At 49.1% G+C, this 22,500-nt stretch overlaps 53 non-coding genes and 6 pseudogenes across 53 annotated transcripts in view; all 59 read left to right on the top strand.

The window, feature by feature from the left end:
• Window positions 1–109, top strand: part of LOC144899924 (5S ribosomal RNA) — a 119-nt gene extending 10 nt beyond the window's left edge. The window contains exon 1 of the ribosomal RNA XR_013628259.1: window positions 1–109. This exon is cut by the window's left edge and continues 10 nt beyond it. This is a non-coding gene — a ribosomal RNA (5S ribosomal RNA).
• Window positions 110–230: 121 nt separating this feature from the next.
• On the top strand, window positions 231–349 carry LOC144900145 (5S ribosomal RNA). Its single transcript, XR_013628480.1, has one exon. It is a non-coding gene; the product is annotated as a 5S ribosomal RNA (ribosomal RNA).
• A 130-nt stretch (window positions 350–479) lies between these two features.
• Window positions 480–598, top strand: LOC144900033 (5S ribosomal RNA). Its single transcript, XR_013628368.1, has one exon. It is a non-coding gene; the product is annotated as a 5S ribosomal RNA (ribosomal RNA).
• A 130-nt stretch (window positions 599–728) lies between these two features.
• On the top strand, window positions 729–847 carry LOC144900956 (5S ribosomal RNA). The gene has a single exon (XR_013629144.1). It is a non-coding gene; the product is annotated as a 5S ribosomal RNA (ribosomal RNA).
• Window positions 848–993: 146 nt separating this feature from the next.
• Window positions 994–1,112, top strand: LOC144900195 (5S ribosomal RNA). The gene has a single exon (XR_013628529.1). It is a non-coding gene; the product is annotated as a 5S ribosomal RNA (ribosomal RNA).
• Window positions 1,113–1,242: 130 nt separating this feature from the next.
• Window positions 1,243–1,361, top strand: LOC144900254 (5S ribosomal RNA). The gene has a single exon (XR_013628589.1). It is a non-coding gene; the product is annotated as a 5S ribosomal RNA (ribosomal RNA).
• A 130-nt stretch (window positions 1,362–1,491) lies between these two features.
• Window positions 1,492–1,600, top strand: LOC144900554 (5S ribosomal RNA; annotated as a pseudogene).
• Window positions 1,601–1,730: 130 nt separating this feature from the next.
• Window positions 1,731–1,849, top strand: LOC144900135 (5S ribosomal RNA). Its single transcript, XR_013628470.1, has one exon. It is a non-coding gene; the product is annotated as a 5S ribosomal RNA (ribosomal RNA).
• A 146-nt stretch (window positions 1,850–1,995) lies between these two features.
• Window positions 1,996–2,114, top strand: LOC144900234 (5S ribosomal RNA). Its single transcript, XR_013628569.1, has one exon. It is a non-coding gene; the product is annotated as a 5S ribosomal RNA (ribosomal RNA).
• Window positions 2,115–2,244: 130 nt separating this feature from the next.
• On the top strand, window positions 2,245–2,363 carry LOC144900352 (5S ribosomal RNA). Its single transcript, XR_013628686.1, has one exon. It is a non-coding gene; the product is annotated as a 5S ribosomal RNA (ribosomal RNA).
• Window positions 2,364–2,493: 130 nt separating this feature from the next.
• LOC144899872 (5S ribosomal RNA) lies at window positions 2,494–2,612 on the top strand. Its single transcript, XR_013628206.1, has one exon. It is a non-coding gene; the product is annotated as a 5S ribosomal RNA (ribosomal RNA).
• Window positions 2,613–2,774: 162 nt separating this feature from the next.
• Window positions 2,775–2,893, top strand: LOC144899904 (5S ribosomal RNA). The gene has a single exon (XR_013628239.1). It is a non-coding gene; the product is annotated as a 5S ribosomal RNA (ribosomal RNA).
• Window positions 2,894–3,023: 130 nt separating this feature from the next.
• On the top strand, window positions 3,024–3,142 carry LOC144899983 (5S ribosomal RNA). Its single transcript, XR_013628318.1, has one exon. It is a non-coding gene; the product is annotated as a 5S ribosomal RNA (ribosomal RNA).
• Window positions 3,143–3,272: 130 nt separating this feature from the next.
• Window positions 3,273–3,391, top strand: LOC144900734 (5S ribosomal RNA). The gene has a single exon (XR_013628921.1). It is a non-coding gene; the product is annotated as a 5S ribosomal RNA (ribosomal RNA).
• Window positions 3,392–3,537: 146 nt separating this feature from the next.
• On the top strand, window positions 3,538–3,646 carry LOC144900569 (5S ribosomal RNA; annotated as a pseudogene).
• Window positions 3,647–3,776: 130 nt separating this feature from the next.
• On the top strand, window positions 3,777–3,895 carry LOC144900178 (5S ribosomal RNA). The gene has a single exon (XR_013628513.1). It is a non-coding gene; the product is annotated as a 5S ribosomal RNA (ribosomal RNA).
• A 362-nt stretch (window positions 3,896–4,257) lies between these two features.
• LOC144900223 (5S ribosomal RNA) lies at window positions 4,258–4,376 on the top strand. The gene has a single exon (XR_013628558.1). It is a non-coding gene; the product is annotated as a 5S ribosomal RNA (ribosomal RNA).
• Window positions 4,377–4,506: 130 nt separating this feature from the next.
• LOC144900466 (5S ribosomal RNA) lies at window positions 4,507–4,625 on the top strand (annotated as a pseudogene).
• A 290-nt stretch (window positions 4,626–4,915) lies between these two features.
• LOC144900568 (5S ribosomal RNA) lies at window positions 4,916–5,024 on the top strand (annotated as a pseudogene).
• Window positions 5,025–5,386: 362 nt separating this feature from the next.
• LOC144900224 (5S ribosomal RNA) lies at window positions 5,387–5,505 on the top strand. The gene has a single exon (XR_013628559.1). It is a non-coding gene; the product is annotated as a 5S ribosomal RNA (ribosomal RNA).
• Window positions 5,506–5,635: 130 nt separating this feature from the next.
• On the top strand, window positions 5,636–5,754 carry LOC144899976 (5S ribosomal RNA). The gene has a single exon (XR_013628311.1). It is a non-coding gene; the product is annotated as a 5S ribosomal RNA (ribosomal RNA).
• Window positions 5,755–5,884: 130 nt separating this feature from the next.
• Window positions 5,885–6,003, top strand: LOC144900098 (5S ribosomal RNA). The gene has a single exon (XR_013628433.1). It is a non-coding gene; the product is annotated as a 5S ribosomal RNA (ribosomal RNA).
• Window positions 6,004–6,133: 130 nt separating this feature from the next.
• On the top strand, window positions 6,134–6,252 carry LOC144900905 (5S ribosomal RNA). The gene has a single exon (XR_013629093.1). It is a non-coding gene; the product is annotated as a 5S ribosomal RNA (ribosomal RNA).
• Window positions 6,253–6,375: 123 nt separating this feature from the next.
• LOC144900222 (5S ribosomal RNA) lies at window positions 6,376–6,494 on the top strand. The gene has a single exon (XR_013628557.1). It is a non-coding gene; the product is annotated as a 5S ribosomal RNA (ribosomal RNA).
• A 130-nt stretch (window positions 6,495–6,624) lies between these two features.
• On the top strand, window positions 6,625–6,743 carry LOC144899975 (5S ribosomal RNA). The gene has a single exon (XR_013628310.1). It is a non-coding gene; the product is annotated as a 5S ribosomal RNA (ribosomal RNA).
• A 130-nt stretch (window positions 6,744–6,873) lies between these two features.
• LOC144900213 (5S ribosomal RNA) lies at window positions 6,874–6,992 on the top strand. The gene has a single exon (XR_013628548.1). It is a non-coding gene; the product is annotated as a 5S ribosomal RNA (ribosomal RNA).
• Window positions 6,993–7,138: 146 nt separating this feature from the next.
• On the top strand, window positions 7,139–7,257 carry LOC144900061 (5S ribosomal RNA). The gene has a single exon (XR_013628396.1). It is a non-coding gene; the product is annotated as a 5S ribosomal RNA (ribosomal RNA).
• Window positions 7,258–7,387: 130 nt separating this feature from the next.
• On the top strand, window positions 7,388–7,506 carry LOC144900830 (5S ribosomal RNA). The gene has a single exon (XR_013629017.1). It is a non-coding gene; the product is annotated as a 5S ribosomal RNA (ribosomal RNA).
• A 130-nt stretch (window positions 7,507–7,636) lies between these two features.
• LOC144900479 (5S ribosomal RNA) lies at window positions 7,637–7,745 on the top strand (annotated as a pseudogene).
• A 130-nt stretch (window positions 7,746–7,875) lies between these two features.
• On the top strand, window positions 7,876–7,993 carry LOC144900288 (5S ribosomal RNA). The gene has a single exon (XR_013628623.1). It is a non-coding gene; the product is annotated as a 5S ribosomal RNA (ribosomal RNA).
• Window positions 7,994–8,116: 123 nt separating this feature from the next.
• On the top strand, window positions 8,117–8,235 carry LOC144899923 (5S ribosomal RNA). The gene has a single exon (XR_013628258.1). It is a non-coding gene; the product is annotated as a 5S ribosomal RNA (ribosomal RNA).
• Window positions 8,236–8,365: 130 nt separating this feature from the next.
• On the top strand, window positions 8,366–8,484 carry LOC144900899 (5S ribosomal RNA). The gene has a single exon (XR_013629086.1). It is a non-coding gene; the product is annotated as a 5S ribosomal RNA (ribosomal RNA).
• A 146-nt stretch (window positions 8,485–8,630) lies between these two features.
• On the top strand, window positions 8,631–8,749 carry LOC144900412 (5S ribosomal RNA). Its single transcript, XR_013628744.1, has one exon. It is a non-coding gene; the product is annotated as a 5S ribosomal RNA (ribosomal RNA).
• Window positions 8,750–8,879: 130 nt separating this feature from the next.
• Window positions 8,880–8,988, top strand: LOC144900496 (5S ribosomal RNA; annotated as a pseudogene).
• A 130-nt stretch (window positions 8,989–9,118) lies between these two features.
• Window positions 9,119–9,237, top strand: LOC144900172 (5S ribosomal RNA). The gene has a single exon (XR_013628507.1). It is a non-coding gene; the product is annotated as a 5S ribosomal RNA (ribosomal RNA).
• Window positions 9,238–9,360: 123 nt separating this feature from the next.
• On the top strand, window positions 9,361–9,479 carry LOC144900883 (5S ribosomal RNA). Its single transcript, XR_013629070.1, has one exon. It is a non-coding gene; the product is annotated as a 5S ribosomal RNA (ribosomal RNA).
• A 130-nt stretch (window positions 9,480–9,609) lies between these two features.
• Window positions 9,610–9,728, top strand: LOC144900800 (5S ribosomal RNA). The gene has a single exon (XR_013628987.1). It is a non-coding gene; the product is annotated as a 5S ribosomal RNA (ribosomal RNA).
• A 130-nt stretch (window positions 9,729–9,858) lies between these two features.
• LOC144900350 (5S ribosomal RNA) lies at window positions 9,859–9,977 on the top strand. Its single transcript, XR_013628684.1, has one exon. It is a non-coding gene; the product is annotated as a 5S ribosomal RNA (ribosomal RNA).
• A 130-nt stretch (window positions 9,978–10,107) lies between these two features.
• LOC144900258 (5S ribosomal RNA) lies at window positions 10,108–10,226 on the top strand. Its single transcript, XR_013628593.1, has one exon. It is a non-coding gene; the product is annotated as a 5S ribosomal RNA (ribosomal RNA).
• Window positions 10,227–10,356: 130 nt separating this feature from the next.
• LOC144900368 (5S ribosomal RNA) lies at window positions 10,357–10,475 on the top strand. The gene has a single exon (XR_013628702.1). It is a non-coding gene; the product is annotated as a 5S ribosomal RNA (ribosomal RNA).
• A 130-nt stretch (window positions 10,476–10,605) lies between these two features.
• LOC144900733 (5S ribosomal RNA) lies at window positions 10,606–10,724 on the top strand. Its single transcript, XR_013628920.1, has one exon. It is a non-coding gene; the product is annotated as a 5S ribosomal RNA (ribosomal RNA).
• Window positions 10,725–10,854: 130 nt separating this feature from the next.
• LOC144900393 (5S ribosomal RNA) lies at window positions 10,855–10,973 on the top strand. Its single transcript, XR_013628725.1, has one exon. It is a non-coding gene; the product is annotated as a 5S ribosomal RNA (ribosomal RNA).
• Window positions 10,974–11,103: 130 nt separating this feature from the next.
• LOC144900202 (5S ribosomal RNA) lies at window positions 11,104–11,222 on the top strand. Its single transcript, XR_013628537.1, has one exon. It is a non-coding gene; the product is annotated as a 5S ribosomal RNA (ribosomal RNA).
• Window positions 11,223–11,352: 130 nt separating this feature from the next.
• Window positions 11,353–11,471, top strand: LOC144900789 (5S ribosomal RNA). Its single transcript, XR_013628975.1, has one exon. It is a non-coding gene; the product is annotated as a 5S ribosomal RNA (ribosomal RNA).
• Window positions 11,472–11,601: 130 nt separating this feature from the next.
• Window positions 11,602–11,720, top strand: LOC144900349 (5S ribosomal RNA). Its single transcript, XR_013628683.1, has one exon. It is a non-coding gene; the product is annotated as a 5S ribosomal RNA (ribosomal RNA).
• Window positions 11,721–11,850: 130 nt separating this feature from the next.
• LOC144900955 (5S ribosomal RNA) lies at window positions 11,851–11,969 on the top strand. Its single transcript, XR_013629143.1, has one exon. It is a non-coding gene; the product is annotated as a 5S ribosomal RNA (ribosomal RNA).
• Window positions 11,970–12,115: 146 nt separating this feature from the next.
• Window positions 12,116–12,234, top strand: LOC144900366 (5S ribosomal RNA). Its single transcript, XR_013628700.1, has one exon. It is a non-coding gene; the product is annotated as a 5S ribosomal RNA (ribosomal RNA).
• A 130-nt stretch (window positions 12,235–12,364) lies between these two features.
• Window positions 12,365–12,483, top strand: LOC144900732 (5S ribosomal RNA). The gene has a single exon (XR_013628919.1). It is a non-coding gene; the product is annotated as a 5S ribosomal RNA (ribosomal RNA).
• A 130-nt stretch (window positions 12,484–12,613) lies between these two features.
• On the top strand, window positions 12,614–12,732 carry LOC144900376 (5S ribosomal RNA). The gene has a single exon (XR_013628709.1). It is a non-coding gene; the product is annotated as a 5S ribosomal RNA (ribosomal RNA).
• Window positions 12,733–12,862: 130 nt separating this feature from the next.
• LOC144900190 (5S ribosomal RNA) lies at window positions 12,863–12,981 on the top strand. The gene has a single exon (XR_013628525.1). It is a non-coding gene; the product is annotated as a 5S ribosomal RNA (ribosomal RNA).
• Window positions 12,982–13,111: 130 nt separating this feature from the next.
• Window positions 13,112–13,230, top strand: LOC144900777 (5S ribosomal RNA). The gene has a single exon (XR_013628964.1). It is a non-coding gene; the product is annotated as a 5S ribosomal RNA (ribosomal RNA).
• Window positions 13,231–13,360: 130 nt separating this feature from the next.
• On the top strand, window positions 13,361–13,479 carry LOC144900348 (5S ribosomal RNA). Its single transcript, XR_013628682.1, has one exon. It is a non-coding gene; the product is annotated as a 5S ribosomal RNA (ribosomal RNA).
• A 130-nt stretch (window positions 13,480–13,609) lies between these two features.
• Window positions 13,610–13,728, top strand: LOC144899879 (5S ribosomal RNA). The gene has a single exon (XR_013628214.1). It is a non-coding gene; the product is annotated as a 5S ribosomal RNA (ribosomal RNA).
• Window positions 13,729–13,874: 146 nt separating this feature from the next.
• Window positions 13,875–13,993, top strand: LOC144900387 (5S ribosomal RNA). Its single transcript, XR_013628719.1, has one exon. It is a non-coding gene; the product is annotated as a 5S ribosomal RNA (ribosomal RNA).
• Window positions 13,994–14,123: 130 nt separating this feature from the next.
• LOC144900921 (5S ribosomal RNA) lies at window positions 14,124–14,242 on the top strand. Its single transcript, XR_013629109.1, has one exon. It is a non-coding gene; the product is annotated as a 5S ribosomal RNA (ribosomal RNA).
• Window positions 14,243–14,372: 130 nt separating this feature from the next.
• Window positions 14,373–14,491, top strand: LOC144900179 (5S ribosomal RNA). The gene has a single exon (XR_013628514.1). It is a non-coding gene; the product is annotated as a 5S ribosomal RNA (ribosomal RNA).
• Window positions 14,492–14,637: 146 nt separating this feature from the next.
• Window positions 14,638–14,756, top strand: LOC144900281 (5S ribosomal RNA). Its single transcript, XR_013628616.1, has one exon. It is a non-coding gene; the product is annotated as a 5S ribosomal RNA (ribosomal RNA).
• Window positions 14,757–14,886: 130 nt separating this feature from the next.
• Window positions 14,887–15,004, top strand: LOC144900014 (5S ribosomal RNA). The gene has a single exon (XR_013628349.1). It is a non-coding gene; the product is annotated as a 5S ribosomal RNA (ribosomal RNA).
• A 130-nt stretch (window positions 15,005–15,134) lies between these two features.
• LOC144900311 (5S ribosomal RNA) lies at window positions 15,135–15,253 on the top strand. The gene has a single exon (XR_013628646.1). It is a non-coding gene; the product is annotated as a 5S ribosomal RNA (ribosomal RNA).
• Window positions 15,254–22,500: the final 7,247 nt, after the last annotated feature.

Genomic DNA, 22,500 nt, shown 5'->3' with positions numbered 1-22,500 from the left:
ATACTACCCTGAGAACGCCCGATCTCGTCTGATCTCGGAAGCTAAGCAGGGGCGGGCCTGGTTAGTACTTGGATGGGAGACCGCCTGGGAATACCAGGTGCTGTATGCTTTCTGCTGTCGCCTGACGGAAGAGGGCGCTCTTTCCCACTTGTTGGGGGAAGCAATGATTTTTGTGGGAATCCTGTTGGCCAGTGTCGCCTTCAAAAAGGATTTTTCCAAAATGAGCAAGGGCTTACGGCCATACTACCCTGAGAACGCCCGATCTCGTCCGATCTCGGAAGCTAAGCAGGGGCGGGGCTGGTTAGTACTTGGATGGGAGACCGCCTGGGAATACCAGGTGCTGTAAGCTTTTTATGCTTTCTGCTCTCGCCTGACGGAAGAGGGCGCTCTTTCCCACTCTTTGGGGAAAGCAATGATTTTTGTGGGAATCCTGTTGGCCAGTGTCGCCTTCAAAAAGGATTTTTCCAAAATGAGAAAAGGCTTACGGCCATACTACCCTGAGAACGCCCAATCTCGTCCGATCTCGGAAGCTAAGCAGGGGCGGGCCTGGTTAGTACTTGGATGGGAGACCACCTGGGAATACCAGGTGCTGTAAGCTTTTTATGCTTTCTGCTCTCGCCTGACGGAAGAGGGCGCTCTTTCCCACTCTTTGGGGAAAGCAATGATTTTTGTGGGAATCCTGTTGGCCAGTGTCGCCTTCAAAAAGGATTTTTCCAAAATGAGCAAGGGCTTACGGCCATACTACCCTGAGAACGCCTGATCTCGTCCGATCTCGGAAGCTAAGCAGGGGCGGGCCTGGTTAGTACTTGGATGGGAGACCGCCTGGGAATACCAGGTGCTGTAAGCTTTTTATGCTGTAAGCTTTTTATGCTTTCTGCTCTCGCCTGACGGAAGAGGGCGCTCTTTCCCACTTGTTGGGGAAAGCAATGATTTTTGTGGGAATCCTGTTGGCCAGTGTCGCCTTCAAAAAGGATTTTTCCAAAATGAGCAAGGGCTTACGGCCATACTACCCTGAGAACGCCCGATCTCGTCCGATCTTGGAAGCTAAGCAGGGGCGGGCCTGGTTAGTACTTGGATGGGAGACCGCCTGGGAATACCAGGTGCTGTAATCGTTTTATGCTTTCTGCTGTCGCCTGACGGAAGAGGGCGCTCTTTCCCACTTGTTGGGGGAAGCAATGATTTTTGTGGTAATCCTGTTGGCCAGTGTCGCCTTCAAAAAGGATTTTTCCAAAATGAGCAAGGACTTACGGCCATACTACCCTGAGAACGCCTGATCTCGTCCGATCTCGGAAGCTAAGCAGGGGCGGGCCTGGTTAGTACTTGGATGGAAGACCGCCTGGGAATACCAGGTGCTGTAAGCTTTTTATGCTTTCTGCTCTCGCCTGACGGAAGAGGGCGCTCTTTCCCACTCTTTGGGGAAAGCAATGATTTTTGTGGGAATCCTGTTGGCCAGTGTCGCCTTCAAAAAGGATTTTTCCAAAATGAGCAAGCGCTTACGGCCATACTACCCTGATAACCCCCGATCTCGGAAGCTCAGCAGGGGCGGGACTGGTTAGTACTTGGATGGGAGACCGCCTGGGAATACCAGGTGCTGTAAGCTTTTTATGCTTTCTGCTCTCGCCTGACGGAAGAGGGCGTTCTTTCCCACTTGTTGGGGGAAGCAATGATTTTTGTGGGAATCCTGTTGGCCAGTGTCGCCTTCAAAAAGGATTTCTCCATAATGAGCAAGGGCTTACGGCCATACTACCCTGAGAACGCCCGATCTCCTCCGATCTCGGAAGCTAAGCAGGGGCGGGCCTGGTTAGTACTTGGATGGGAGACCGCCTGGGAATACCAGGTGCAGTAAGCTTTTTATGCTGTAAGCTTTTTATGCTTTCTGCTCTCGCCTGACGGAAGAGGGCGCTCTTTCCCACTTGTTGGGGAAAGCAATGATTTTTGTGGGAATCCTGTTGGCCAGTGTCGCCTTCAAAAAGGATTTTTCCAAAATGAGCAAAGGCTTACGGCCATACTACCCTGAGAACGCCCGATCTCGTCCGATCTCGGAAGCTAAGCAGGGGCGGGCCTGGTTAGTACTTGGATGGGAGACCGCCTGGGAATACCAGGTGCTGTAAGCTTTTTATGCTTTCTGCTCTCGCCTGACGGAAGAGGGCGCTCTTTCCCACTCTTTGGGGAAAGCAATGATTTTTGTGGGAATCCTGTTGGCCAGTGTCGCCTTCAAAAAGGATTTTTCCAAAATGAGCAAGGGCTTACGGCCATACTACCCTGAGAACGCCCGATCTCGTCCGATCTCGGAAGCTAAGCAGGGGCGGACCTGGTTAGTACTTGGATGGGAGACCGCCTCGGAATACCAGTTGCTGTAAGCTTTTTATGCTTTCTGCTCTCGCCTGACGGAAGAGGGCGCTCTTTCCCACTCTTTGGGGAAAGCAATGATTTTTGTGGGAATCCTGTTGGCCAGTGTCGCCTTCAAAAATGATTTTTCCAAAATGATCACGGGCTTATGGCCATACTACCCTGAGAACGCCCGATCTCGTCCGATCTCGGAAGCTAAGCAGGGGCGGGCCTGGTTAGTACTTGAATGGGAGACCGCCTGGGAATACCAGGTGCTGTAAGCTTTTTATGCTGTAAGCTTTTTATGCTGTAAGCTTTTTATGCTTTCTGCTCTCGCCTGACGGAAGAGGGCGCTCTTTCCCACTTGTTGGGGAAAGCAATGATTTTTGTGGGAATCCTGTTGGCCAGTGTCGCCTTCAAAAAGGATTTTTCCAAAATGAGAAAGGGCTTACGGCCATACTACCCTGAGAACGCCCGATCTCGTCCGGTCTCGGAAGCTAAGCAGGGGCGGGCCTGGTTAGTACTTGGGTGGGAGACCGCCTGGGAATACCAGGTGCTGTAAGCTTTTTATGCTTTCTGCTCTCGCCTGACGGAAGAGGGCGCTCTTTCCCACTCGTTGGGGGAAGCAATGATTTTTGTGGGAATCCTGTTGGCCAGTGTCGCCTTCAAAAAGGATTTTTCCAAAATGAGCAAGGGCTTACGGCCATACTACCCTGAGAACGCCCGATCTCGTCCGATCTCGGAAGGTAAGCAGGGGCGGACCTGGTTAGTACTTGGATGGGAGACCGCCTGGGAATACCAGGTGCTGTAAGCTTTTTATGCTTTCTGCTCTCGCCTGACGGAAGAGGGCGCTCTTTCCCACTCTTTGGGGAAAGCAATGATTTTTGTGGGAATCCTGTTGGCCAGTGTCGCCTTCAAAAAGGATTTTTCCAAAATGAGCAAGGGCTTACGGCCATACTACCCTGAGAACGCCCGATCTCGTCTGATCTCGGAAGCTAAGCAGGGGCGGGCCTGGTTAGTACTTGGATGGGAGACCGCCTGGGAATACCAGGTGCTGTAAGCTTTTTATGCTGTAATCTTTTTATGCTTTCTGCTCTCGCCTGACGGAAGAGGGCGCTCTTTCCCACTTGTTGGGGAAAGCAATGATTTTTGTGGGAATCCTGTTGGCCAGTGTCGCCTTCAAAAAGGATTTTTCCAAAATGAGCAAGGGCTTACGGCCATACTACCCTGAGAACCCCCGATCTCGGAAGCACAGCAGGGGCGGGACTGGTTAGTACTTGGATGGGAGACCGCCTGGGAATACCAGGTGCTGTAAGCTTTTTATGCTTTCTGCTCTCGCCTGACGGAAGAGGGCGCTCTTTCCCACTTGTTGGGGGAAGCAATGACTTTTGTGGGAATCCTGTTGGCCAGTGTCGCCTTCAAAAATGATTTTTCCAAACTGAGCAAGGGCTTACGGCCATACTACCCTGCGAACGCCTGATCTCGTCCGATCTCGGAAGCTAACCAGGGGCGGGCCTGGTTAGTACTTGGATGGGAGACCACCTGGGAATACCAGGTGCTGTAAGCTTTTTATGCTTTCTGCTCTCGCCTGACGGAGGAGGGCGCTCATTCCCACTCTTTGGGGAAAGCAATGATTTTTGTGGGAATCCTGTTGGCCAGTGTCGCCTTCAAAAAGGATTTTTCCAAAAAGAGCAAGGGCTAACGGCGTTACTACCTTGAGAACCCCCGATCTCGGAAGCTCAGCAGGGGTGGGACTGGTTAGTATTTGGATGGGAGACCGCCTTGGAATACCAGGTGCTGTAAGCTTTTTCTGCTCTCGCCTGACGGAAGAGGGCGCTCTTTCCCACTTGTTGGGGAAAGCAATGATTTTTGTGGGAATCCTGTTGGCCAGTGTCGCCTTCAAAAAAGATTTTTCCAAAGCAAGCAAGGGCTTACGGCCATACTACCCTGAGAACGCCCGATCTCGTCCGATCTCGGAAGCTAAGCAGGGGCGGGCCTGGTTAGTACTTGGATGGGAGACCGCCTGGGAATACCAGGTGCTGTAAGCTTTTTATGCTTTCTGCTCTCGCCTGACGGAAGAGGGCGCTCTTTCCCACTCGTTGGGGGAAGCAATGATTTTTGTGGGAATCCTGTTGGCCAGTGTCGCCTTCAAAAAGGATTTTTCCAAAATGCGTACGTGCTTACGGCCATACTACCCTGAGAACGACTGATCTCGTCTGATCTTGGAAGCTAAGCAGGGGCGGGCCTGGTTAGTACTTGGATGGGAGACCGCCTGGGACTACCAGGTGCTGTAAGCTTTTTATGCTTTCTGCTCTCCCCTGACGGAAGACGGCGCTTTTTCCCACTTGTTGGGGAAAGCAATGATTTTTGTGGGAATCCTTTTGGCCAGTGTCGCCTTCAAAAAGGATTTTTGAAGGCTTTCTCGAGACCACCTGGGAATACCAGGTGCTGTAAGCTTTTTATGCTTTCTGCTCTCGCCTGACGGAGGAGGGCGCTCTTTCCCACTCTTTGGGGAAAGCAATGATTTTTGTGGGAATCCTGTTGGCCAGTGTCGCCTTCAAAAAGGATTTTTCCAAAAAGAGCAAGGGCTTACGGCCATACTACCCTGAGAACCCCCGATCTCGGAAGCACAGCAGGGGCGGGACTGGTTAGTACTTGGATGGGAGACCGCCTGGGAATACCAGGTGCTGTAAGCTTTTTATGCTTTCTGCTCTCGCCTGACGGAGGAGGGCGCTCATTCCCACTCTTTGGGGAAAGCAATGATTTTTGTGGGAATCCTGTTGGCCAGTGTCGCCTTCAAAAAGGATTTTTCCAAAAAGAGCAAGGGCTTACGGCGTTACTACCTTGAGAACCCCCGATCTCGGAAGCTCAGCAGGGGTGGGACTGGTTAGTATTTGGATGGGAGACCGCCTGGGAATACCAGGTGCTGTAAGCTTTTTCTGCTCTCGCCTGACGGAAGAGGGCGCTCTTTCCCACTTGTTGGGGAAAGCAATGATTTTTGTGGGAATCCTGTTGGCCAGTGTCGCCTTCAAAAAGGATTTTTCCAAAGCAAGCAAGGGCTTACGGCCATACTACCCTGAGAAAGCCCGATCTCGTCCGATCTTGGAAGCTAAGCAGGGGCGGGCCTGGTTAGTACTTGGATGGGAGACCGCCTGGGAATACCAGGTGCTGTAAGCTTTTTATGCTTTCTGCTCTCGCCTGACGGAAGAGGGCGCTCTTTCCCACTTGTTGGGGAAAGCAATGATTTTTGTGGGAATCCTGTTGGCCAGTGTCGCCTTCAAAAAGGATTTTTCCAAAATGAGCAAGGGCTTACGGCCATACTACCCTGAGAACGCCAGATCTCGTCCGATCTCGGAAGCTAAGCAGGGGCGGGCCTGGTTAGTACTTGGATGGGAGACCGCCTGGGAATACCAGGTGCTGTAAGCTTTTTATGCTTTCTGCTCTCGCCTGACGGAAGAGGGCGCTCTTTCCCACTCTTTGGGGAAAGCAATGATTTTTGTGGGAATCCTGTTGGCCAGTGTCGCCTTCAAAAAGGATTTTTCCAAAATGAGCAAGGGCTTACGGCCATACTACCCTGAGAACGCCCGATCTCGTCCGATCTCGGAAGCTAAGCAGGGGCGGGCCTGGTTAGTACTTGGATGGGAGACCGCCTGGGAATACAAGGTGCTGTAAGCTTTTTATGCTTTCTGCTCTCCCCTGACGGAAGACGGCGCTTTTTCCCACTTGTTGGGGAAAGCAATGATTTTTGTGGGAATCCTTTTGGCCAGTGTCGCCTTCAAAAAGGATTTTTCCAAATTGAGCAAGGGCTTACGGCCATACTACCCTGAGAATGCCCGATCTCGTCCGATCTCGGAAGCTAAGCAGGGGCGGGCCTGGTTAGTACTTGGATGGGAGACCGCCTGGGAATACCAGGTGCTGTAAGCTTTTTCTGCTCTCGCCTGACGGAAGAGGGCGCTCTTTCCCACTTGTTGGGGAAAGCAATGATTTTTGTGGGAATCCTGTTGGCCAGTGTCGCCTTCAAAAAGGATTTTTCCAAAGCAAGCAAGGGCTTACGGCCATACTACCCTGAGAAAGCCCGATCTCGTCCGATCTTGGAAGCTAAGCAGGGGCGGGCCTGGTTAGTACTTGGATGGGAGACCGCCTGGGAATACCAGGTGCTGTAAGCTTTTTATGCTTTCTGCTCTCGCCTGACGGAAGAGGGCGCTCTTTCCCACTTGTTGGGGAAAGCAATGATTTTTGTGGGAATCCTGTTGGCCAGTGTCGCCTTCAAAAAGGATTTTTCCAAAATGAGCAAGGGCTTACGGCCATACTACCCTGAGAACGCCAGATCTCGTCCGATCTCGGAAGCTAAGCAGGGGCGGGCCTGGTTAGTACTTGGATGGGAGACCGCCTGGGAATACCAGGTGCTGTAAGCTTTTTATGCTTTCTGCTCTCGCCTGACGGAAGAGGGCGCTCTTTCCCACTCTTTGGGGAAAGCAATGATTTTTGTGGGAATCCTGTTGGCCAGTGTCGCCTTCAAAAAGGATTTTTCCAAAATGAGCAAGGGCTTACGGCCATACTACCCTGAGAACGCCCGATCTCGTCCGATCTCGGAAGCTAAGCAGGGGCGGGCCTGGTTAGTACTTGGATGGGAGACCGCCTGGGAATACCAGGTGCTGTAAGCTTTTTATGCTGTAAGCTTTTTATGCTTTCTGCTCTCCCCTGACGGAAGACGGCGCTTTTTCCCACTTGTTGGGGAAAGCAATGATTTTTGTGGGAATCCTTTTGGCCAGTGTCGCCTTCAAAAAGGATTTTTCCAAATTGAGCAAGGGCTTACGGCCATACTACCCTGAGAATGCCTGATCTCGTCTGATCTCGGAAGCTAAGCAGGGGCGGGCCTGGTTAGTACTTGGATGGGAGACCGCCTGGGAATACCAGGTGCTGTAAGCTTTTTATGCTTTCTGCTCTCGCCTGACGGAAGAGGGCGCTCTTTCCCACTTGTTGGGGGAAGCAATGATTTTTGTGGGAATCCTGTTGGCCAGTGTCGCCTTCAAAAAGGATTTTTCCAAAATGAGCAAGGGCTTACGGCCATACTACCCTGACAACGCCCGATCTCGTCCGATCTCGGAAGCTAAGCAGGGGCGGGCCTGGTTAGTACTTGGATGGGAGACCGCCTGGGAATACCAGGTGCTGTAAGCTTTTTATGCTTTCTGCTCTCGCCTGACGGAAGAGGGTGCTCTTTCCCACTTGTTGGGGAAAGCAATGATTTTTGTGGGAATCCTGTTGGCCAGTGTCGCCTTCAAAAAGGATTTTTCCAAAGCAAGCAAGGGCTTACGGCCATACTACCCTGAGAACGCCCGATCTCGGAAGCTAAGCAGGGGCGGGCCTGGTTAGTACTTGGATGGGAGACCGCCTGGGAATACCAGGTGCTGTAAGCGTTTTATGCTTTCTGCTCTCGCCTGACGGAAGAGGGCGCTCTTCCCCAGTCTTTGGGGAAAGCTATGATTTTTGTGGGAATCCAGTTTGCCAGTGTCGCCTTCAAAAAGGATTTTTCCAAAATGAGCAAGGGCTTACGGCCATACTACCCTGAGAACGCCGATCTCGTCCGATCTCGGAAGCTAAGCAGGGGCGGGCCTGGTTAGTACTTGGATGGGAGACCGCCTGGGAATACCAGGTGCTGTAGGCTTTTTATGCTGTCGCCTGACGGAAGAGGGCGCTCTTTCCCACTCTTTGGGGAAAGCAATGATTTTTGTGGGAATCCTGTTGGCCAGTGTCGCCTTCAAAAAGGATTTTTCCAAAATGAGCAAGGGCTTACAGCCATACTACCCTGAGAACGCCTGATCTCGTCTGATCTCGGAAGCTAAGCAGGGGCGGGCCTGGTTAGTACTTGGATGGGAGACCGCCTGGGAATACCAGGTGCTGTAAGCTTTTTATGCTTTCTGCTCTCGCCTGACGGAAGAGGGCGCTCTTTCCCACTTGTTGGGGAAAGCAATGATTTTTGTGGGAATCCTGTTGGCCAGTGTCGCCTTCAAAAAGGATTTTTCCAAAATGAGCAAGGGCTTACGGCCATACTACCCTGAGAACGCCCGATCTCGTCCGATCTCGGAAGCTAAGCAGGGGCGGGCCTGGTTAGTACTTGGATGGGAGACCGCCTGGGAATACCAGGTGCTGTAAGTTTTTTATGCTGTAAGCTTTTTATGCTTTCTGCTCTCGCCTGACGGAAGAGGGCGCTCTTTCCCACTTGTTGGGGAAAGCAATGATTTTTGTGGGAATCCTGTTGGCCAGTGTCGCCTTCAAAAAGGATTTTTCCAAATTGAGCAAGGGCTTACGGCCATACTACCCTGAGAACGCCCGATCTCGTCAGATCTCGGAAGCTGAGCAGAGGCGGGCCTAGTTAGTACTTGGATGGGAGACCGCCTGGGAATACCAGGTGCTGTAAGCTTTTTATGCTTTCTGCTGTCGCCTGACGGAAGAGGGCGCTCTTTCCCACTTGTTGGGGGAGGCAATGATTTTTGTGGGAATCCTGTTGGCCAGTGTCGCCTTCAAAAAGGATTTTTCCAAAATGAGCAAGGGCTTACGGCCATACTACCCTGAGAACGCCCGATCTCGGAAGCTAAGCAGGGGCGGGCCTGGTTAGTACTTGGATGGGAGACCGCCTGGGAATACCAGGTGCTGTAAACTTTTTATGCATTCTGCTCTCGCCTGACGGAAGAGGGCGCTCTTTCCCACACTTTGGGGAAAGCACTGATTTTTGTGGGAATCCTGTTGGCCAGTGTCCCCTTCAAAAATGATTTTTCCAAATTGAGCAAGGGCTTACGGCCATACTACCCTGAGAACGCCCGATCTCGTCCGATCTCGGAAGCTAAGCAGGGGCGGGCCTGGTTAGAACTTGGATGGGAGACCGCCTGGGAATACCAGGTGCTGTAAGCTTTTTCTGCTCTCGCCTGACGGAAGAGGGCGCTCTTTCCCACTTGTTGGGGAAAGCAATGATTTTTGTGGGAATCCTGCTGGCCAGTGTCGCCTTCAAAAAGGATTTTTCCAAAATGAGCAAGGGCTTACGGCCATACTACCCTGAGAACGCCCGATCTCGTCCGATCTCGGAAGCTAAACAGGGGCGGGCCTGGTTAGTACTTGGATGGGAGACCGCCTGGGAATACCAGGTGCTGTAAGCTCTTTATGCTTTCTGCTCTCGCCTGACGGAAGAGGGCGCTCTTTCCCACTCTTTGGGGAAAGCAATGATTTTTGTGGGAATCCTGTTGGCCAGTGTCGCCTTCAAAAAGGATTTTTCCAAAATGAGCAAGGGCTTACGGCCATACTACCCTGAGAGCGCCCGATCTCGTCCGATCTCGGAAGCTAAGCAGGGGCGGGCCTGGTTAGTACTTGGATGGGAGACCGCCTGGGAATACCAGGTGCTGTAAGCTTTTTATGCTTTCTGCTCTCGCCTGACGGAAGAGGGCGCTCTTTCCCACTCTTTGGGGAAAGCAATGAATTTTGTGGGAATCCTGTTGGCCAGTGTCGCCTTCAAAAAGGATTTTTCCAAAATGAGCAAGGGGTTACGGCTATACTACCCTGAGAACGCCCGCTCTCGTCCGATCTCGGAAGCTAAGCAGGGGCGGGCCTGGTTAGTACTTGGATGGGAGACCGCCTGGGAATACCAGGTGCTGTAAGCTTTTTATGCTTTCTGCTCTCGCCTGACGGAAGAGGGCGCTCTTTCCCACTTGTTGGGGAAAGCAATGATTTTTGTGGGAATCCTGTTGGCCAGTGTCGCCTTCAAAAAGGATTTTTCCAAAATGAGCAAGGGCTTACGGCCATACTACCCTGAGAACGCCTGATCTCGTCTGATCTCGGAAGCTATGCAGGGGCGGGCCTGGTTAGTACTTGGATGGGAGACCGCCTGGGAATACCAGGTGCTGTAAGCTTTTTATGCTTTCTGCTCTCGCCTGACGGAAGAGGGCGCTCTTTCCCACTTGTTGGGGAAAGCAATGATTTTTGTGGGAATCCTGTTGGCCAGTGTCGCCTTCAAAAAGGATTTTTCCAAATTGAGCAAGGGCTTACGCCCATACTACCCTGAGAACGCCCGATCTCGTCAGATCTCGGAAGCTAAGCAGCGGCGGGCCTGGTTAGTACTTGGATGGGAGACCGCCTGGGAATACCAGGTGCTGTAAGCGTATTATGCTTTCTGCTGTCGCCTGACGGAAGAGGGCGCTCTTTCCCACTTGTTGGGGGAGGCAATGATTTTTGTGGGAATCCTGTTGGCCAGTGTCGCCTTCAAAAAGGATTTTTCCAAAATGAGCAAGGGCTTACGGCCATACTACCCTGAGAACGCCCGATCTCGTCTGATCTCGGAAGCTAAGCAGGGGCGGGCCTGGTTAGTACTTGGATGGGAGACCGCCTGGGAATACCAGGTGCTGTAAGCTTTTTATGCATTCTGCTCTCGCCTGACGGAAGAGGGCGCTCTTTCCCACACTTTGGGGAAAGCACTGATTTTTGTGGGAATCCTGTTGGCCAGTGTCCCCTTCAAAAATGATTTTTCCAAATTGAGCAAGGGCTTACGGCCATACTACCCTGAGAACGCCCGATCTCGTCCAATCTCGGAAGCTAAGCAGGGGGGGGCCTGGTTAGAACTTGGATGGGAGACCGCCTGGGAATACCAGGTGCTGTAAGCTTTTTATGCTTTCTGCTCTCGCCTGACGGAAGAGGGCGCTCTTTCCCACTTGTTGGGGAAAGCAATGATTTTTGTGGGAATCCTGCTGGCCAGTGTCGCCTTCAAAAAGGATTTTTCCAAAATGAGCAAGGGCTTACGGCCATACTACCCTGAGAACGCCCGATCTCGTCCGATCTCGGAAGCTAAGCAGGGGCGGGCCTGGTTAGTACTTGGATGGGAGACCGCCTGGGAATACCAGGTGCTGTAAGCTCTTTATGCTTTCTGCTCTCGCCTGACGGAAGAGGGCGCTCTTTCCCACTCTTTGGGGAAAGCAATGATTTTTGTGGGAATCCTGTTGGCCAGTGTCGCCTTCAAAAAGGATTTTTCCAAAATGAGCAAGGGCTTACGGCCATACTACCCTGAGAGCGCCCGATCTCGTCCGATCTCGGAAGCTAAGCAGGGGCGGGCCTGGTTAGTACTTGGATGGGAGACCGCCTGGGAATACCAGGTGCTGTAAGCTTTTTATGCTTTCTGCTCTCGCCTGACGGAAGAGGGCGCTCTTTCCCACTCTTTGGGGAAAGCAATGAATTTTGTGGGAATCCTGTTGGCCAGTGTCGCCTTCAAAAAGGATTTTTCCAAAATGAGCAAGGGGTTACGGCTATACTACCCTGAGAACGCCCGCTCTCGTCCGATCTCGGAAGCTAAGCAGGGGCGGGCCTGGTTAGTACTTGGATGGGAGACCGCCTGGGAATACCAGGTGCTGTAAGCTTTTTATGCTTTCTGCTCTCGCCTGACGGAAGAGGGCGCTCTTTCCCACTTGTTGGGGAAAGCAATGATTTTTGTGGGAATCCTGTTGGCCAGTGTCGCCTTCAAAAAGGATTTTTCCAAAATGAGCAAGGGCTTACGGCCATACTACCCTGAGAACGCCTGATCTCGTCCGATCTCGGAAGCTAAGCAGGGGCGGGCCTGGTTAGTACTTGGATGGGAGACCGCCTGGGAATACCAGGTGCTGTAAGCTTTTTATGCTGTAAGCTTTTTATGCTTTCTGCTCTCGCCTGACGGAAGAGGGCGCTCTTTCCCACTTGTTGGGGAAAGCAATGATTTTTGTGGGAATCCTGTTGGCCAGTGTCGCCTTCAAAAAGGATTTTTCCAAATTGAGCAAGGGCTTACGCCCATACTACCCTGAGAACGCCCGATCTCGTCAGATCTCGGAAGCTAAGCAGCGGCGGGCCTGGTTAGTACTTGGATGGGAGACCGCCTGGGAATACCAGGTGCTGTAAGCGTATTATGCTTTCTGCTGTCGCCTGACGGAAGAGGGCGCTCTTTCCCACTTGTTGGGGGAGGCAATGATTTTTGTGGGAATCCTGTTGGCCAGTGTCGCCTTCAAAAAGGATTTTTCCAAAATGAGCAAGGGCTTACGGCCATACTACCCTGAGAACGCCCGATCTCGTCTGATCTCGGAAGCTAAGCAGGGGCGGGCCTGGTTAGTACTTGGATGGGAGACCGCCTGGGAATACCAGGTGCTGTAAGCTTTTTATGCATTCTGCTCTCGCCTGACGGAAGAGGGCGCTCTTTCCCACACTTTGGGGAAAGCACTGATTTTTGTGGGAATCCTGTTGGCCAGTGTCCCCTTCAAAAATGATTTTTCCAAATTGAGCAAGGGCTTACGGCCATACTACCCTGAGAACGCCCGATCTCGTCCAATCTCGGAAGCTAAGCAGGGGCGGGCCTGGTTAGAACTTGGATGGGAGACCGCCTGGGAATACCAGGTGCTGTAAGCTTTTTATGCTTTCTGCTCTCGCCTGACGGAAGAGGGCGCTCTTTCCCACTTGTTGGGGAAAGCAATGATTTTTGTGGGAATCCTGCTGGCCAGTGTCGCCTTCAAAAAGGATTTTTCCAAAATGAGCAAGGGCTTACGGCCATACTACCCTGAGAACGCCCGATCTCGTCCGATCTCGGAAGCTAAGCAGGGGCGGGCCTGGTTAGTACTTGGATGGGAGACCGCCTGGGAATACCAGGTGCTGTAAGCTCTTTATGCTTTCTGCTCTCGCCTGACGGAAGAGGGCGCTCTTTCCCACTCTTTGGGGAAAGCAATGATTTTTGTGGGAATCCTGTTGGCCAGTGTCGCCTTCAAAAAGGATTTTTCCAAAATGAGCAAGGGCTTACGGCCATACTACCCTGAGAGCGCCCGATCTCGTCCGATCTCGGAAGCTAAGCAGGGGCGGGCCTGGTTAGTACTTGGATGGGAGACCGCCTGGGAATACCAGGTGCTGTAAGCTTTTTATGCTTTCTGCTCTCGCCTGACGGAAGAGGGCGCTCTTTCCCACTCTTTGGGGAAAGCAATGAATTTTGTGGGAATCCTGTTGCCCAGTGTCGCCTTCAAAAAGGATTTTTCCAAAATGAGCAAGGGGTTACGGCTATACTACCCTGAGAACGCCCGCTCTCGTCCGATCTCGGAAGCTAAGCAGGGGCGGGCCTGGTTAGTACTTGGATGGGAGACCGCCTGGGAATACCAGGTGCTGTAAGCTTTTTATGCTTTCTGCTCTCGCCTGACGGAAGAGGGCGCTCTTTCCCACTTGTTGGGGAAAGCAATGATTTTTGTGGGAATCCTGTTGGCCAGTGTCGCCTTCAAAAAGGATTTTTCCAAAATGAGCAAGGGCTTACGGCCATACTACCCTGAGAACGCCTGATCTCGTCTGATCTCGGAAGCTAAGCAGGGGCGGGCCTGGTTAGTACTTGGATGGGAGACCGCCTGGGAATACCAGGTGCTGTAAGCTTTTTATGCTGTAAGCTTTTTATGCTTTCTGCTCTCGCCTGACGGAAGAGGGCGCTCTTTCCCACTTGTTGGGGAAAGCAATGATTTTTGTGGGAATCCTGTTGGCCAGTGTCGCCTTCAAAAAGGATTTTTCCAAATTGAGCAAGGGCTTACGGCCATACTACCCTGAGAACGCCCGATCTCGTCTGATCTCGGAAGCTAAGCAGCAGCGGGCCTGGTTAGTACTTGGATGGGAGACCGCCCGGGAATACCAGGTGCTGTAAGCGTTTTATGCTTTCTGCTCTCGCCTGACGGAAGAGGGTGCTCTTTCCCACTTGTTGGGGAAAGCAATGATTTTTGTGGGAATCCTGTTGGCCAGTGTCCCCTTCAAAAAGGATTTTTCCAAAATGAGCAAGGGCTTACGGCCATACTACCCTGAGAACGCCCGATCTCGTCCGATCTCGGAAGCTAAGCAGGGGCTGGCCTGGTTAGTACTTGGATGGGAGACCGCCTGGGAATACCAGGTGCTGTAAGCTTTTTATGCTTTCTGCTGTCGCCTGACGGAAGAGGGCGCTCTTTCCCACTTGTTGGGGGAAGCAATGATTTTTGTGGGAATCCTGTTGGCCAGTGTCGCCTTCAAAAAGGATTTTTCCAAAATGAGCAAGGGCTTACGGCCATACTACCCTGAGAACGCCCGATCTCGTCCGATCTCGGAAGCTAAGCAGGGGCGGGCCTGGTTAGTACTTGGATGGGAGACCGCCTGGGAATACCAGGTGCTGTAAGCTCTTTATGCTGTAAGCTTTTTATGCTTTCTGCTGTCGCCTGACGGAAGAGGGCGCTCTTTCCCACTTGTTGGGGGAAGCAATGATTTTTGTGGGAATCCTGTTGGCCAGTGTCGCCTTCAAAAAGGATTTTTCCAAAATGAGCAAGGGCTTACGGCCATACTACCCTGAGAACGCCTGATATCGTCCGATCTCGGAAGCTAAGCAGGGGCGGGCCTGGTTAGTACTTGGATGGGAGACCGCCTGGGAATACCAGGTGCTGTAAGCTTTATATGCTTTCTGCTCTCGCCTGACGGAAGAGGGCGCTCTTTCCCAGTCTTTGGGGAAAGCAATGATTTTTGTGGGAATCCTGTTTGCCAGTGTCGCCTTCAAAAAGGATTTTTCCAAAATGAGCAAGGGCTTACGGCCATACTACCCTGAGAACGCCCGATCTCGTCCGATCTCGGAAGCTAAGCAGGGGCGGGCCTGGTAGTACTTGGATGGGAGACCGCCTGGGAATACCAGGTGCTGTAAGCTTTTTATGCTTTCTGCTCTCGCCTGACGGAAGAGGGCGCTCTTTCCCACTCTTTGGGGAAAGCAATGATTTTTGTGGGAATCCTGTTGGCCAGTGTCGCCTTCAAAAAGGATTTTTCCAAAATGAGCAAGGGCTTACGGCCATACTACCCTGAGAACGCCCGATCTCGTCCGATATCGGAAGCTAAGCAGGGGCGAGCCTGGTTAGTACTTGGGTGGGAGACCGCCTGGGAATACCAGGTGCTGTAAGCTTTTTATGCTTTCTGCTCTCCCCTGACGGAAGAGGGCGCTCTTTCCCACTTGTTGGGGAAAGCAATGATTTTTGTGGGAATCCTGTTGGCCAGTGTCGCCTTCAAAAAGGATTTTTCCAAAAAGAGCAAGGGCTTACGGCAATACTACACTGAGAACCCCCGGTCTCGGAAGCTCAGCAGGGGTGGGACTGGTTAGTATTTGGATGGGAGACCGCCTGGGAATACCAGGTGCTGTAAGCTTTTTCTGCTCTCGCCTGACGGAAGAGGGCGCTCTTTCCCACTTGTTGGGGGAAGCAATGATTTTTGTGGGAATCCTGTTGGCCAGTGTCGCCTTCAAAAAGGATTTTTCCATAATGAGCAAGGGCTTACGGCCATACTACCCTGAGAACTGCCCGATCTCGTCCGATCTCGGAAGCTAAGCAGGGGCGGGCTGTTAGAATAAAATGTAGATACAGGTATTAATTTGTTAGTTATCACCCTTATATCCATTTGCTTAGACAATAGAAAGTGTTTGAATGTGCTGAAGAAGGAATGTTCCCGTGACCCTGATCAGAGACCCCCCAGTGACCCCCAGGTCCTGGAGGTGCCTGGATGCACCAACAGCGACTCTGCAGATGCTCATGTTAATCCTGCAAGAATGTGTCAAGATAAGAACTCATAAAACATTAAAAGTAGTTGCTCTCACATACACACACACATAGACAAACAAATACAGCTCGTGCAACTGCCTTCTCCCCCCCTCCTTAGAGTTGCACGACCATGTAGTAGGGACCCCCGAAAGAGAATAAAAGGAGAGGAGTGTGAACTGCATATTCAGAGTGGAGCGCATGTCACTGGGTATGTGGTTTCACTCTCCTCGCTGCGAGTATCTTTGAATATTGTTGTCGGTCTCTTCTGTATTTCTGTATTTAAGTGTTTTTACAAGTGTCACAGGAGTTTGAACCTGACATTTACTTGGTCCTTCGAGCCGGATCCCAAGATACCTGAGGAGTCCAGTTGTGGAGCGGACAAGACAGAAAGACCGTGGCCACGGCAGACAAAACCCTTTGATGGGCTGTCTTCTCAGCTCAACAACTGGAAGCTGAAGGTTGACGGGATACCGACGGAAGAGAAGACAACAAACAGTAAGACACTTTTGATCAGAGTGTGAGTCCCTTTGTTTTAAAGCAGGGGTGGGCAAACTGAGACCTGGGGTCCGCATGCAGCCCGCTAAGTGTTTTTGACCCTTAGAGCTGAGTGCGGCCCGCAGGTCAATAAGGTTTCTCACCCAGTGCTAAAAGCCTTGTGTATACTAGTCGCTGGCAAGCAAAAGATACGGACTCGACAGTCTTCTGTAGGAAGACGACCTGGCAGTCTTTTGCGATGAGGCGGACTTGGCAGTCTTTGCAGTAAGACGGACTTGCAGTCTTTTTGCAATAAGACGGACCCGGCAGTGTTCTGACTGTAGAAAGGAGTTGTCTTGTGTAATAAGACGGACCCACAGTGTTCCTGCCATAGAAAGGAGTTGTCTTGTGTGATCAGACGGAGTTGGCAGTTTTTTGTATTAAGACGGAGTTGGCAGTCTTTCACAATAAGACAGAGTTGGCAGTTTTTGTACAAAGACGGAGTTGACGGTCATGTCGGTGAAAGGCCTTTTCGAGGTTTGAATGTGAAAACGTTTTCAAAGTACGACTGAGTGTGTGAATGGGAGATTTTGTCACTAGACAGGTCTTCATATTAAAGGGTGAGAAAAAGAGTAAGTCTTTGAGGAAGCAGAGGCAAGAATTCTCCGCCCTCACCGGGGTAGAAGCTTGAGAATTACCTCAAAGAAAAGTTCATTACTCTCTCACTGACAAACAACCCTGTTGTTAGTTTTCCCTAGGAAGCTCATCACAACAGGGACCAAAATATTCCCAAGATGGGAAATAAAAGTGGGAAACCACAAGTCAAAAGGGAGGAACTGAATTGCAAGGATTGGTGTTACGTGTTTCAACACCAACCAACCAAAATAAAACATCTAGAAATATGGATTAACAAGTATGGTTTTGACGGACAATTATCGATCCCTAAATTAATTAAATTGCAACAAGATATTGCGAAAAAGAACAAGAATCAAACCAATAAAATGCAAAAGGAAGGGTATGATGACCTATCATATTGGAAGGAGTTGGCAGAGAAAAGGCAAAAAGGTGAGGCGAAGATGGAAGAAAGGAAGGCGAGAGAAAAAGCAGAAAGTAAAGGTTGTAAAAAGGAAGAGTTATACAAGATAGCAAGGGAAGTTTTACTTCAGGAATATCAGAGAGATGAAGGAAAAGTAAAAGAGGAGAAAGACTCAGACACATTTTTTACACGAAAGGAAGGTAACGAAAGTAGGGTTATGCCAACTAAAGGAGTGAGCAATAGTAGTCAAAATGATGGTGTAGTAGGTGGACAATCACGATTGTATCCACAGTTCCCTGAACCCCCACATTATGACAACCACGATGTCAGACCATCAGCGCCATACCCACCACAAACAAGAGCTAAACCTTTTTCTGTTGAGTGGTCAAAACAGATGGGAGAAGTATTTTCTCCTAAATCACCACCTCGGGTTTCACCGGAAACCGATGCGTTTCCAAAGATAGAGGTAACAAACCCTAATGCAGACGCGATACATGTTAATTCAAATCCTGGCATAAAAGGGTGGGTTGATAAACATTTCATCGGAATGCCCACAACAACTATGGCAGACTATATCACATACGCGCAGCATGCAGAAAAGGTGTTAAGTAACAAAAATAAGATGCAAAAAATAGACACCTTTGTTATAGATGACGGAGAAATCCTCTTTCAAAGTCAAGGGAGAGTCAGAGGAAAAGGTAGAGGAAGAGGTAGAGGAACAGGTAGACAGAATGTGCGAAGCTATCCCAACACTACTGGATGTTGGAATTGCGGTGAAGAAGGCCACTTCTCCCGTGATTGTGTCAAAGGCCAGTTCAAAAGGAACCAAAAGCCATATTCAGCATGACTAGGCGTGTCTTAACAAATACAACCAGAAACAAATGATAAAACTAAACCTAACTAAATTTACTAGAGATATTTGCCTTTGAACATCCCCGACCGGAAGTCACATTGGAAGTGAATGGTAATCCAATCAGATTCCTTTGTGACTCAGGAGCATGTAGAACAACTTGCAGATATGAATTTCTACATTTCAGATCTGCAGGCAATACATGGCTCAGGACAGCAGGAGGAAAATTTGACAATAGTGGTCAACTCCCTACCAATAACGTTGTCGTCTCTAGGTCCATCAGATGTAGGACTAATTAAAAGTGCCCAACCTGTACAAATTAAAGCTAAAAATGATTGCAGGCCATGTGTTAGGCAATACCCAATAAAACCAGATGCATATGAAGGAATAAAACCAGTGATAGAAGAATTGTTAAAAGCTAAAGCCTTAGTAGAATGTAACAACTCAAAATGGAACATCCCTATTTTTCCAGTGGGAAAAAGTGCCACCCTCTGTGGGATGGAGAATGATACAGGACAAGTTGTAAATCAAGCTGTGGTGGCAAGAGCACCTTGTGTGCCTGACCCACACACATTGTTAAATTCTTTATCAACAGATGTCACATAGTTCACCATAGTAGACATCAGTAAGGCATTCTTCTCCATTCCAATAGAGAAAGAAGGTTTAGGTTTGCATTTACGTTTGCAGGAAAAATATACATACACACGCCTACCACCAGGATATTGTGAAAGCTCGACGATTTATTCACAAGCAATGATAGCCATTATGTCTATGTTTAACCCCCAAATGAAAGCCAGACATTACTATATGTAGATGACATCCTACTAGCGTCAACAGATAGGAAGTCATGTGAGGAAGACACAATAGCCTTGTTGCATCAATTAGCAAAAGAAGGCCATAAAAGTGTGTAAAACAAATGATGTCCTTCTTAGGACTCACTAATTAGATGTAGATGTTGGATTCCGAACTATGCACAAATAGTGTCACCATTAACAAACTTAATGTATACAAATGACGTCACTCTTACAGTGGAATGAGGAGGCAGAAAAAAGCATTCTGTGAAAAAGAGTACTGGTAGGAAGTATGATTCTAGCACTGCATGATTACAGCAAAACATTAAACAAACAGTATATTATAAAGGTGTGAAGTGAGACTGAGGTCATGTACTCAGTCTTACTACAAGAGTATGGTGCAAAGAAACGACCAATAGCGTACTACTCTTGTAAGCTGGATGCAGTAGCATGCGCCATCTTACATTGTGTGCGGGCTGTAATAGCAGCATCTATGGCCGTGGAAACAAGTGCATGCGGTTTCCACCCTGCTATTACAGACTAACATGATATTTTTGTCTCCTGCTAGACATCTGCCTTGTATGGCGACACTTTTGTCCCAACCACACTTAACACTTGAGCGATGCACTACGCTCAACCCAGCTACCCTTCTACCACTCCCTTAGGAAAGCGAAACACATGATTATGATGAGCTAACAACACAAACTGCAAAGTGTAGACCAGACTTATTAGCTCAGGCACTAACAAAAAGAGGAGATTTTTGTAGATGTTTCCGCAAAGAAAAATGATTTGGGTAAAAACAATAACAGGCTATGCAGTCATAGCGCTTACAGAAGCATGCAAATTAATGAAAGGTCAAAAGGTGACAAATTATACCATAGCCAATAGGTATATTGAACAGTACATACCTTTGCACAATATTGGCAAAACAGAGGTATGATAACATCAACGGGAAAACCAGTAACTCATGCAGGATTGTTAACAGCATTACTAGAAGCAGTGCAATTACCAAAACAAATTGCATTGCATGTAAATACAAGGGACATACAAATAATACTAATACCCTAAGGAAATGTGTTTGCTGATAAAATGGCAAAACAAGCGGCACTAAAAGGAACTGAACCATCTTGAAACTGAAAGATTACAAGTAGACTTTGAAATATTGGCTGATATGCAACAACAAAGTCCAAAACAGGAAATTGACCACTGGCTTAGGAATAAAGCAACCCTGGACAAAAATGTTTATATGTCGACAGATAAGAAACCAATCTTGCCAAAAAAGTGTAAAAGTGGGCTGATATTTTGAGCCACGGTGTTACACATGTCTCAACAGGGGGGATGTGTCACACTATTAACACCCACTTTAATTCGTAATAAAAAAAAAATCGTATTCAAAAAATTTTTGTAGAGCGTTTTGAACGTGTGCAAAACACAACGTCCAGGACAACTTGTGACCGAGGTGTGGCCAATTTCCAAAACCACGATATTAATTTCAAATACACATGGACTTTATTGAGCTAAATAAAAGTGAAGGAAGGTCAGCCCTGATTCTTGCATCCCAGAGCTGTTGTAGATTGGCTTCAGATAGGATGGAATAGGGATTATGTGTATGAGATGGACCAGGATCCTGTTCCTGGACCAGATACTTGCTCCTTCACCCCATTATCTTTATTACCTCCTGAGTTTAGTTTTCCAATGAGTGAATGGCCATAAATGCCTGAGACCATCCTGGCTTTTTGGTTCTCCCACAATGATCTCTGGAAAGATAACACGAGACGCAGCAGCACAGGATGCTGTGTCCTGACCTTATACTAACTTTACTAGAGGTTGACAGGTACTGATCACAGTTTAACATGGTATTCATCTAATCTGCATGGAATATATTTTCAATGAAACAGAATTAGACTACAGCAGTCACTTTGTAAATCAAATTGTAAAAGAAAGGGAAAAAAAAGGAAAGAAAACAGGAACAATGTTCCACATGGACTTAAAGAACCATAGCACGTGCCATCCCCAAAGTGGAGGACTGGTAGAACAGAAAATGCATGGAAGAAACAGTGTCCAAGGACACAATGTTTAGACCTTGTTAAATTACACATAAACATAACGGCACAAATGGTTTGAGTCCATATGAAACGTTGTTTGTTACACCTTATAGGTTGACACAGTTCAGAAATGTGTAGGAAACTGATGACGATTCCACTTTGATAGAAGACATGAGATTGACACCAGGAGACTGAGTGTTGAGTAAAAGTGGAACAAGAAAAGACTGGTACCCTCCCAAGTGGGAAGGGCCTTATCAAGTACTGTTAACGACACCAACAGCATTAAGAATTGCAGAAAGAAACACTTGGATACATCAAGCCCATTGTAAAGTAGTCATTGTTCGGGAGTCTGACGAGGAAGGTAAAGACCAGTCTGTGATGCAGGGGACTTCAGAGTCCTAGACTCTGAGGCATCGTGCTGAGCAGTGAAGATTATAGCACATACCCTTGGCCAGAAAACCGAACAATGCATCCTAGTTCTAAGATCACTATTGTAACAGGATTGGTATTCCTAACAAGTTGCAGTGTCTTCGTCTTTCCCATACAGTGCCTCATTGTCTTGGAGTGGACCATGATCTTGATCGCACACCTCCACCCTTGCTTTGCCAACAACAACATCCTGATATAACAGCATGATGAGTCCTCTCATCTCATCAGCCATGCCATTGTGTCCAGTTTTATCTTCACCATGACCTGAAGAAGATCCATCACATGAACTGTGCTCTGACAGCAAACGATCACCTCCAGACATGCATTGTGACTCACTTTCCAAGACTACTGAAAGTTCAGAAGACGGTTGCTGACATGGTATTTATGGTGACGACAATCACATCACCAGCCACTAAAGTGGAATGTGGCCGATTTAGAACTGGACAGGATCACACCTGTGATGCAAGGACAAGCCAAACACCAGAATCTAGAAGTGGCAACAAATGGCCACCTGCAAGGAGGACATCCAGAGGAGAGACTGGAACAGCAATATGACCATGGCATGTGCAGCAAAGGAGACTTTGGACCAAAGACTTGATGGAGGACTTTCTTAACAAGCAAGGTGGAAGAAAGCAAGGAGGTGGGGTGTGATGGGATCATGCCTACTCTGACTCATCTGATGCCAAGGATGACAATGAAGTTGACAGTAACGCACGCACACACGCACACACACGAACACACACGCACACACACAAACAGTACAAGAGAGCAGACGTGTGGTGTTGATGTAGAGACAAATACCACTATGACATTGTATATAACATGAGCGGAACATGTGCAGTAGTGACATAACTGATTCCAGCATCCATTTACCCTATGAGTGTTCACATGTTACTAAATGCTATCTTTGAAGCAGATGAACATCACCTCCCAAACTACTTCCAAACGAAAAGGGAGGTTCCAGACACCGACTAGATGATGAAAGACAATCCCA

Source organism: Doryrhamphus excisus, linkage group LG9, assembly GCF_037039965.1.
Source record: "Doryrhamphus excisus strain RoL-2023G ecotype Guam linkage group LG9, RoL_Dexc_Guam_v1.1, whole genome shotgun sequence".
NCBI classification, from domain to species: Eukaryota; Metazoa; Chordata; class Actinopteri; order Syngnathiformes; family Syngnathidae; genus Doryrhamphus; species Doryrhamphus excisus.
This window is presented reverse-complemented; position numbering and strand designations above follow the sequence as displayed.